This window comes from Bos javanicus, chromosome 4, assembly GCF_032452875.1.
Source record: "Bos javanicus breed banteng chromosome 4, ARS-OSU_banteng_1.0, whole genome shotgun sequence".
In the NCBI taxonomy this organism is placed as follows: Eukaryota; Metazoa; Chordata; class Mammalia; order Artiodactyla; family Bovidae; genus Bos; species Bos javanicus.
In genome coordinates this window covers 81,083,382-81,094,803 of record NC_083871.1, presented here as the reverse complement: position 1 = coordinate 81,094,803, position 11,422 = coordinate 81,083,382, and the positions used below count along the sequence as shown (strand labels likewise).

The 11,422-nt window shown below is 38.1% G+C and overlaps 1 protein-coding gene across 13 annotated transcripts in view; it reads left to right on the top strand.

Annotated features, from left to right (window-relative positions):
• Positions 1 to 11,422, top strand: part of SUGCT (succinyl-CoA:glutarate-CoA transferase) — an 861,069-nt gene that overhangs the window by 459,484 nt on the left and 390,163 nt on the right. The window lies entirely within an intron of this gene.

The window sequence follows — 11,422 nt, the reverse complement described above, 5'->3', positions numbered from 1 at the left end:
GGAATACAACAGAATGGGAAAGACTAGAGATCTCTTCAAGAAAATTAGAGATACCAAGGGAACATTTCATGCAAAGATGGACTCGATAAAAGACAGAAATGGTATGGACCTAACAGAAGCAGAAGATATTAAGAAGAGGTGGCAAGAATATACAGAAGAACTGTACAAAAAACAGCTTCACGACCCAGATAATCACGATGGTGTGATCACTGACCTAGAGCCAGACATCCTGGAATGTGAAGTCAAGTGGGCCTTAGAAAGCATCACTACGAATAAAGCTAGTGGAGGTGATGGAATTCCAGTTGAGCTATTCCAAATCCTGAATGATGATGCTGTGAAAGTGCTGCACTCAATATGCCAGCAAATTTGGGAAACTCAGCAGTGGCCACAGGACTGGAAAAGTCAGTTTTCATTCCAATCCCAAAGAAAGGCAATGCCAAAGAATGCTCAAACTACCGCACAATTTCACTCATCTCACACACTAGTAAAGTAATGCTCAAAATTCTCCAAGCCAGGCTTCAGCAATATGTGAACCGTGAACTTCCTGATGTTCAAGCTGGTTTTAGAAAAGGCAGAGGAACCAGAGATCAAATTGCCAACATCCACTGGATCATGGAAAAAGGAAGAGAGTTCCAGAAAAGCATCTATTTCTGCTTTATTGACTATGCCAAAGCCTTTGACTATGTGGATCACAATAAACTGTGGAAAATTCTGAAAGAGATGGGAATACCAGACCACCTGATCTGCCTCTTGAGAAACCTGTATGCAGATCAGGAAGCAACAGTTAGAACTGGACATGGAACAACAGGCTGGTTCCAAATAGGAAAAGGAGTTCGTCAAGGCTGTAAATTGTCACCCTGCTTATTTAACTTTTATGCACAGTACATCATGAGAAACACTGGGCTGGAAGAAGCACAAGCTGGAATCAAGATTGCTGGGAGAAATATCAATATCCTCAGATATGCAGATAACACCACCCTTATGGCAGAAAGTAAAGAGGATCTCAAAAGCCTCTTGATGAAAGTGAAAGAGGATGATGAAAAAGTTGGCTTAAAGCTCAAAATTCATAAAACGAAGATCATGGCATCCGGTCCCATCACTTCATGGGAAGTAGATGGGGAAACAGTGGAAACAGTGTCAAACTTTATTTTTCGGGGGCTCCAAAATCACTGCAGATGGTGATTGCAGCTATGAAATTAAAAGACACTTACTCCTTGGAAGGAAAGTTATGACCAACCTAGATAGCATATTGAAAAGCAGAGACATTACTTTGCCAACAAAGGTCCGTCTAGTCAAGGCTATGGTTTTTCCTGTGGTCATGTATGGATGTGAAAATTGGACTGTGAAGAAAGCTGAGTGCCGAAGAATCAATGCTTTTGAACTGTGGTGTTGGAGAAGACTCTTTAGAGTCCCTTGGACTGCAAAGAGATCCAACCAGTCCATTCTAAAGGAGATCAGTCCTGGGTATTCTTTGGAAGGACTGATGCTAAAGCTGAAACTCCAGTACTTTGGCCACCTCATGCGAAGAGTTGACTCATTTGAAAAGACTCTGATGCTGGGAGGGATTGGGGGCAGGAGGAGAAGGGGACGACAGAGGATGAGATGGCTGGATGGAATCACCAACTTGATGAACATGAGTTTGAGTGAACTCTGGGAGTTGGTGATGGACAAGGCAGCCTGGCGTGCTGCAATTCATGGTGTCACAAAGAGTCGGACACGACTGAGCGACTGATATGAACTGAACTGAACTGAAGGAAATGGAAAAGTGGAGGAACACTATTAAGGCAGTCAGGGCCTTGCAGTAAGCCAATTAACCTAAGCATGTTACTTTTTACCTTACGTTTCAGTACACTTTTTGCAGATTTTTACCTTTATGCTTATTTTTAAAACATTAATGTAGACTTCAGCTATCTTGCCTTCAGCCAATAAGCACAGCCTATCCAAAAGATTTATATGACTTCCATATATCATTTAAGCATTTGAGACAGGAAGACAATCCATCCCATGTGGAACCATCAGAGATAAAAGATAGTTGGAACTGCATTTCCAAATTGGCTGCATTTCCCAGTCTGGCCTCTTATATGGCACCTTCTCTGTCATCCTTTCTTCTTTCTGGTGATAAGTTATCTCTGGCTGCATTGTGCTAACCTTTGGGCATGGCCTTCCTCCTTGAGCCTGAGTTTGTCTCAGTATCACTTTTCTTGCCTATTCTCTATTCATTTCTTTCAACTTGACTTGACTTTAGCTCCTTAGCCCCTGCCTCTGGATTTGCTTTTTACCTACCTTTGCCAATCTGCCCTTAGTTTGATCTGCTCTGAGCCTCTATTTTTTGAATCCTTATCACATGACTGTCCATCATGTGTTACCCTCAGTAACTTGACTAGCTGAATATATTCCTGCTCCTTATCATTTGAGTCTTCCTCATCTCAATGTGTTAGTTGTGTTTCTCTATATCTAGCACTGTGCTTCATGTTCTGGAAAGAATATGAAATAATATAAGACAGGGCTCTGCTCACTCTTCTATCTTCCTGGACTATTCCTTTTCATGCATGTCCTGAACTTTCAATGGTCCACATCTCTACCAGCCAGCCAGACCTTGGTAATCATTTCTTCTTTTAAATTCCTTTAGCATTCGTTGTCCAGGTGGCTCAGGATCACCTGAAAGATGACTCATTGTTGCCTAATGTTAGTATTATGGTAAGCTCTTGCAAGGCAGGTCTTCAGATCCTCAGTCCTTGGCAGTGTCTTGCATAGGCTAGATGCTCAATGACTGCTAACTAGTTTTCTGTGGAATATGTGCACAGAAAAACTGAGAATACAACTGTATCATATAAGCTAGTTCTAAATGGAACCATATAGTTTTAAATGTTGAGTAGTGTTGTCCAATAGAAATTTATGTGAGGATTGAAATATTCCTTTTCCTCATTGTCCAGTATAGCAGGCATTTACTGCATTTTTCTGTTAAGCACTTGAAATATGGCTATTGTGACTAAGGAGCTGGATTTAAATATAAAAAACTAGAGAAATATCATGTGACATCCCTGATATGTGGAATTTAAAAAGAAATGATACAAATGAACTTACAAAACAGAGAGAGACTCACAGACTTAGAGAATGAACATATGGTTGCCAGAGGAAGGATGGGGGGAAGAGATAGGGAGTTTGGGAAGGACATGTACACACTGCTATGTTTAAAATGGATAACCAGCAAGGACCTACTGTATAGCACATGGAACTCTGCTCAATGTTATGTGGAAAAGAGGGGAGTTTGGGGGAGGATGCATACATGTATGTGTATGGCTGAATTCCTTCTCTGTTCACCTAAGATTATCTCAGCATTGTTAATCGACTATACCCCAATATAAAATAAAAAGTAAAAAAAAAAATTTAACCGTAATTAATTTAAGATTTAAAAAAAGCTGTAGTGTGTGGAGTGGCTACCAGACTGAATAATGCATGCTACAGGAATGTGGAGAATGGAATGGTAAGTGTGAACTGTGAATTGGGAAAGTTCTCATGAAGGAAGATGCACTTGGATCATGCAGATGGGAAACAGAGAGAAGGAGAGGTATATTTTAAGTGAAGTGATACAGCAGGAGCTCTGAGGTGATTAAAGATGTTGTGTTTGGGATGTGAAATAAAGTTTGAAGACCTGAAATAAAGCAGAGTTTGAGAACCAGAGATCATGTAGCAATAATAGCTACCACTTATTATACTACAGTGAAAGTGAAAGTTGCTCAGTTGTGTCTGACTCTTTGTGACCCCATAGACTATACAGTCCATGGAATTCTCCAGGCTAGAATACTAGGGTGGGTAGCCTATCCCTTCTCTAGGAGATCTTCCTAACCCATGGATTGAACCCAAGTCTTCTGCATTGCAGGCAGATTCTTTACCAACTGAGCTATCAGAGAAGCCCAACAAGTCACCTGTTAATTTAATCTTCACAATATTATGACTCAGAAAATATAATTTGACCAAGGATACAAATTAATATATGGCAGACATGAGATTTGTACTAAAGTCTGTCTAGGTTAAAAACTTAGGCTCTTAACATACTATATTGTCTCATTCTCTGACATGTTAAGAAAAACTTAAAAGTAGAAAATTGCCCAAATGTCCCTTCATCTGCTTAATGGGTAAACGATGGAATACATGCAATCAATGGGATACTGCTAAGCAATATAACAAGTAACAGAACTAGAAATAAATGTAACAGTATGGATGAATCTCAAATGAATAATACTAAGCAAAAGAAACCAGATGTAAAGGCTGCATACTGTATGATTCTATTTATATGACGTTCTAAAAAGGTAAATTTTATAGGGACAGAAGGCAGATCAGTGGCTGTCATGAGCTGGTGGTGAAGGGCAGGGAATGACTACAGCTAAACAAGAGAATTTGGGGGCAGGTGATGAAAATATTCTATACTTTGATTGCAGTGTTGATTACATGATTCTGCATTTGTCAAAACTCACAGAATTGTGACTTGTACATGGTAAATTTTCCTATATGTAAAAACACTTCAGTAAAGTTGACTGAAAAAGAAAGGCTTACAAGTAGTTCCAAGTTTATTTTCACAAAGGCAGGTGGGAATATGGTTGGTTATTCTCAGGCTATTTTGAAAAAATAAATAATTCTAAATTTTTTGTGTCTAAACATATCTTCATATTTATGATATGTATATATACACATATAACCGCATATAACAGAAAAATGATGTAGGAATTGAAGACTCTTAAATGTGTGTGTGTGTGTGTGTCTGTTTGTCTAAAGCAGTTAAATTTGTATTTGACATGAGTTGACATAGTACATGTTTATTCAACTTGGTGTTTATTTGCCATCAGCATGGGAAAGAGGGTGGAGGTGAAAGAGGAAGATATATTTTAATTAGACCCGAATGGTAAGATGTCATATAATTTATGCCATTTTCCTTTTAAGTGAAAAATAACTACCATATGAAGTCATGGGCCCTTTTGAAAACTTACTTTAAAATTTCCCAATGCATAATGTAATTCTTGTTTGTATAATAAAACCATTTGTATGAGACAGTAATACAATGGATATCTTTTTGCATATACTAATGTTCTTCTTTAATATTTCCAAGAAAACTGTCACACAATTAATCATCTAAAAGGCTTACGTGACTTTGTCTTCACTCGTTTTGTTGTGTGTTCATAAAATCCTAGATACGTCTAATTTTTAGGCAGAGTGGACGTCAAAATATTTTACATGCTGCTCTGTTGTCTATGAGTAGATAAGGGGTTATCTCTGTTTTACAACTGAAGAGGCAACATACAGAGTAGTTTTATAACTTTCCCATGGTCACGTTTGTAATGCTCAGTGATTAATCTTAATAAAGAACTATAAACAAGATTAATGAATGATTATGATTTAAGCATTTATCTTGGTGTTCTGCCTTTAGCATTTCTCCAGGTTCAAGCTTTATTAGCATCATGTATAATCATACATAAATAATCCTAGTTAATCTTAAAATAGTCTTATTAGGGAAAACATAAATTACAGGATGTATAATTTTTTTTAATAGACTGCATTTACTTTTTTGGATAAATACTTTTTAAATTTAATTTATTTTTGTTAACATATAAATAGTTTAAATTTTTTTTTTTTACTTTATACTGGAGTATAATTGATTAGCTGTGCTGTGTTAGTTTCAGGTGTATAGCAAAGTGATTCCGTTTACATATACATATATCTATTCTTTTTCAACTTCTTTTCCCATTTAGGGTATTACAGAATATTGAGCCAAGTTCCCTGTGTTATACAGTAGGCCCTTGTTGGTTATTTATTTTAAATATAGTACTGTGTATATGCCAGTCCCAAACTCCCAATTTGTCCTTTTCTCCACCTTTCTCCTTTGGCGACCATAAGTTTGTTTCTCAAGAGTAGACTGCGTTTACTAATGTGGAATCTGAAGTGATGAATATGAATATGTTCAGTGCTGGCCTTAAAGCACTGAACAAATGTTACTATATTCTACTTGATTTTATCTTTCTGTCATTTATTTGCCACTTTTTCCTAGAATCCTGAGTAGTACAATGCATACATTTGCAGAGAAAATTGATGTCTGACATTTTTGCTATTTAGGAAATAATTCTCTTGCACTACAAATAAATATATAATTTAATATCAACATCTACATATAACAAAGTTTCAGACAGTGATCTAATTAAAATGATAGAAATGAAATTGCTTTTGAACTGATACCAAATCAGTATTTGGTGTCATTGTGACTTGTCACTCTGTTCAGTAATCTTGGAGCATTATTTAAATGTGTGTGTTTGTGTGTGTGTATCCTCAAGACTGTTTCTCGGCAACATTTTTTATTTATCCCCTTTAGTTTTCTCTTTGTCTAGCTCAGACTTTTCAAGTCACCAAATGGTTGCCTCGGGAGAACATGCTGGCTAGATGTCTTCTCCCAGTGATAATGACTACTCCATGCTTTAGTTTTCAAAGAAGTTCATTGTACTGCTTTTCTCCAAATGTAGTCACAAATCCTTAACTAAATCACCCCAGATCATCAGCGCTTACGCTGTCACTTGTACGAGACATATGAAAGATTTGGAGATGACAAAGGGAGAACATAGCACAGGAAAATAACTCTCAGTAGTAACACAAATCCATATATAGCACAGACGCTTTTCAGACCAGCTGCCGACCTCTCTCAGCCTCCCCCACATAGCACAGGTAGCTTGCTCTTCACCACCAAAACCACTCAGGCCTCCAGGCTGGGAATCTGGGCCAAAACTTTGGCCCCAGATTTACTTGTCCTACTCTGAAACTTTTCCAGGCTTATTCATACTGAGAACAACTGTCCCCTTCTGGGAAACCCCTTCTCTCTTCATGGGATTATGGTCAGGTCCTCTGTGGCACCAACAAGAAAATCTTACGTTGGCCATCATTGGTGCATCTCCTAAATCCAATGTTTACACATGACCAGTATAAAATAGAATGAAGTACAGCTGTGTTGGTTAAAGTAGGATCAGGAACCCAAAGTCTCATGGGCTTGGGCTTCCCCAAGTTCACCTCAACCACTCCCCAGGTTACTCTGCTAGGTTTAGAATGAAGATCACATATTTTAAAAAAAATTTTATTGGAGTATAGTTGCTTTACAATGTTGTATTAATTTCTACTGTACGGCAAGGTATACAGATATCCACCCCGCTTTTTTTGGACTTATTTTCCATTTAGGTCACCACAGAGCATTGAATAGAGTTCCCTATGCTAGGTTCCATTAGTTATTTATTTTATACATGGTATCATCAATAGTGTATATATGTGAGTCCCAATTTCTCAATTCATCCCACCCAAGATCACATTTTTAAAGTATCTTTTCTCCTAGGAGTAGTTTATTGACAGCCTTCTTTTTCTGTCTCATTATGGAATCATTTTTGCTTTAGAGAAACCATTGGCACTGGCACTGATAATGAAATAAAGGAAGGGATTTTTTTTTTATCAGATATAAGGGAAAAAAACTGTTCTCATATACTTACTATTATGAGAAAGAAACCCATAATTTTAAGACTTACAATGAACTAGACAGGTGCTTTTAAACATATATTATCTGCCTCAACTCTCTGATGAAACTGTTAGTTTCCATATTATAGTTGATGCAAATGGGTGCCTAAAAAAGGTGAAGTTATTTGGCTTAGGTCATGTTTTGAGGTAATGAACCATGTGATGCTAAAAGCTGCATTCTTTCCATTCCCATTTTCCACCTGTGGAAGCTTCAGGAAATGTATTATGCTTCTTTAATTTCTGCTAGAATGTATTATTGTGCTGTGCATGCTAAGTCACTTCACTTGTTTCTGACTCTTTGTGACCTGGTGGACCCTAGCCCACTAGGTTCCATTGTCCATGGGTTCTACAGTCCATAGAGTCACAAAAAATATAGTATTATGATCTATTAATGCCTTGAGCAGAGAAGTAAGTGGAGTAGAGGCTGTGAGCCTTGAAAAGCACTTTGTACAAAGAGGGGAGTAGTTAATGAGCAAGTTGAGATTGGTAAGATCGACAATGTTTAAGAGGCAGAAGACATACACAGACTGTATTGTCCTGCGCTGTGCTATGCTAAGTCGCTTCAGCCATGTCCAATTCTTTGCAACCCTATGGACTATAGCCCACCAGGCTCCTCTGTCCATGGGATTCTCCAGGCAAGAATACTGGAGTGGATTGCCATGCCCTCCTGTAGGGGATCTTCCTGACAGGGAAGATCCTGAGTCTCTTAAGTTTCCTGCATTGGCAGGCAGGTTCTTTACTACTAGCACCACCTGGGAAGCCCTCCATATGCACCCTACTATGTGTAAAATAGATAACTGATAAGGACCTACTGTATAGCACAGAGAACTCTTGCTGCTGCTGCTGCTGCTGCTAAGTCGCTTCAGTCGTGTCCGACTCTGTGCGGCCCCATAGATGGCAGCCCACCAGGCTCCCCCATCCCTGGGACTCTCTAGGCAAGAACACTGGAGTGGGTTGCCATTTCCTTCTCCAATGCATGAAAGTGGAAAGTGAAAGTTAAGTCGCTCAGTCGTGTCTGACTCTTAGCGACCCCATGGACTGTAGCCCACCAGGCTCCTCCATCCATGGGGTTTTCCAGGCAAGAGGACTGGAGTGGGGTGCCATTGAACTGTTAGTACTCTGTAATGACCTACATGGGGAAAGAATCTTAAAAAGAGTGGATATATGTATATGCCTAACTGATTCACTTTGCTGTACACCTGAAACTAACACAACATTGTAAGCCAACTATAGTCCAATAGAAATTAAGGAAAAAAAAAAAAAAGAGGCAGAGGACAAGTCCTCACAGAACTTCTCAGACAGGGACATGGAAAAAGAGAAACTTTGGAAACTTTAAGCAACTCCATGCTGTGTAGCTCAGTGGGCTGCTAGATACACCCTCTACTTTTTCTTTTTGCCATAAAAAGAAGAATACAATAAAATTTCAACTTAATGTTGACAATGTTGAACGAGCTACAGCTATATCACCACTCTCTTCTTCTGAATCACTCAGCTACCACAACTTATTAAGCATGAAATGTGGAAGCCAAGATATAGAGACAGTCTTTACTAACACAAGTGAGTGAGTGAAGTTGCTCAGTCATGTCCAATTCTTTGCAACCCCATGGACTGTAGCCTATCAGGCTCTTCCATCCATGGAATTTTCCAGGCAAGAATACTAACAAAGTTTGAAACATTTTAATATTTATACCTACTTATACCTGTGACTGTTTATACTTGTGGGCTGGGTAGGATCTGACTTTGTTTCAATGGTTGATAACCTATGATCTTAAATTTACTAGATTAAACAATTTATATTCAACAAAAGCAGTTACTGGTACCTTTCCTCTGCCTAAAGTTGATGGGAAAATATCCTTAATAGGACACATAATTGGAAGAAAAAACAGCTTAAAATAACACTAAATCCTGGACATGTTTCAGGGCTAATAGTCACATTCACATGTAGTGTGAAATCTTCCTTTTATTCACAACATGGCTGACATGTTTATAAGGTGGAGTTCTTTTTCAGACCAGAGAATCCCACAGATGTCTCATCTGGGAGGACTTACGAACTATGTGACTTACTTGTTATTGTTAATAAAACAAACTGTTCAATTTAGAAATCATTTCTTATCCTTTTCATGGGTTTTTGCACATTTCCTTCGTAGCTTTAAAGGAATCCTTTGCATTTTTAATAGTTTAATCACACTTTCCAATAAAAATAGCTAAAAAATAAAACTACCATAGGCTTTGTGAGTCTACCACATCCTTGGAAGCCACATTGATATCTTACTGATGTTAAAAGGGCCACAGAGGCACAGACAAAGATCTCCAACTGCTTTCGTGAATGTATAGAGAGCATTTTGGTCATGTTGCATGTTGTAGCTGCCAATGTAAGTTTTCATAGTTGTTTAAGAAATTGGATTATTTAAATATGTACAAAGTATTCTAAGTCAAATACTTAGGAAGTCAAATGAGAATGTTTTAAGGTCCTATTGGCTAGTTAAGAAAACATAAGTCTTCACTTCTGTGAATGGACTCTATGCTGACAGCTTCAATTTTACCTGTTTTTTAATACTTGAACATATATTTCATTGCCTGATTGAGGTCCAGTATTCAAGGATGGGTGAGATCTTTTCTCAGTCTATTATATTTAGGTATTAAAGTGTTCATTTAGTTCTCCTCTTCCTTGCCTTCTCTATCAGTTACCTTCTCCATTGCCTCCCTAATTTAGGGGCTCATATACCAGTGCATTGAACAGATTAGTGAAAGTCTTAGTAGTTTTCACATGATGTTTATCCATACCTATATTACCATGTTCCATTATTCAGAATCCCTTTTTTATCGCTAGTGATAAATATGTTATAAAATTCATGAGGTCAAGGATCATGCAGTTTTTCCTTTTAATTTCTATATTACCACTGTGGCCAAGTGCCTATATCCAATGGATGTTAAATGAATATTTGATAATTGGATGAATTAATGCCACCCATTTCTGGATAGAAAAACTGAAGCACATGACCTTTGAGACTGTTTTAAGTTAAACAGCAGGTAGGTAGAATGTGAGGAAATATCTCATATCTTTTTGTGATTCTAATCAACCTTTATCAGACTTGTTTCAGTAAAAAACTGTTTTTCATCAGATCTGTTTCAGTCAGATATAATTCAATTTATTATAACAAGTGTGATCTACTTTATAAGCTTGGTGTGCAAATAAGGTCATGTGGTAGTCAGCAGTGCTGTTTACCAAATATTCTCAGCTTCCTGCCTCCTGGTAACATGATAGAATTATACTTCCTGGCTTTCTTATAGTGGGAATGGGACCATGTGACTTGATCTGGGCAAAATGTGAACAGAGGGTATGTCATTCTTAGGACAAAGCATTTAATATCCAGTCAGAGACCCTACAGAGTACTCATTCTCTTTGGCACAGTGGACTGATAAATGCTTGAGATGATGCTTCTCTGTCAACTTGAGTTCCTGAGTGATTAAACAGAGCAGAGTCCACTATGGACCCAAAGTTGTCGTTTGGCTTGGGGAAGAAATGAATCTTGGTTGTTTTAAGCCATTGTTTCTGTTCCCTGATGATGGGAAAGATTGAAGGCAGGAGAAGAAGGGGAAAACAGAGGATAAAATGTTTGGATGGCATCACCGACTCGATGGACTTAGTTTCAGTAAGCTCTGAGAGTTGGTGATGGACAGGGAAGCCTGGCATGCTGCAGTCCATGGGGTTGCAAAGAGTCAGGCATGACTGAGTGACTGAACTGACTGTAGCATAATCTAGCTTATCCTAACTGATGAAAATACTTTCCTTATTTTTCCAATTAATCTTTGGGATAAGAATAATCATCTCTCTTCTCCATCAATTAGTCCTCCAAAATTCTGTTCTTTATTTTATCCAAAAAGC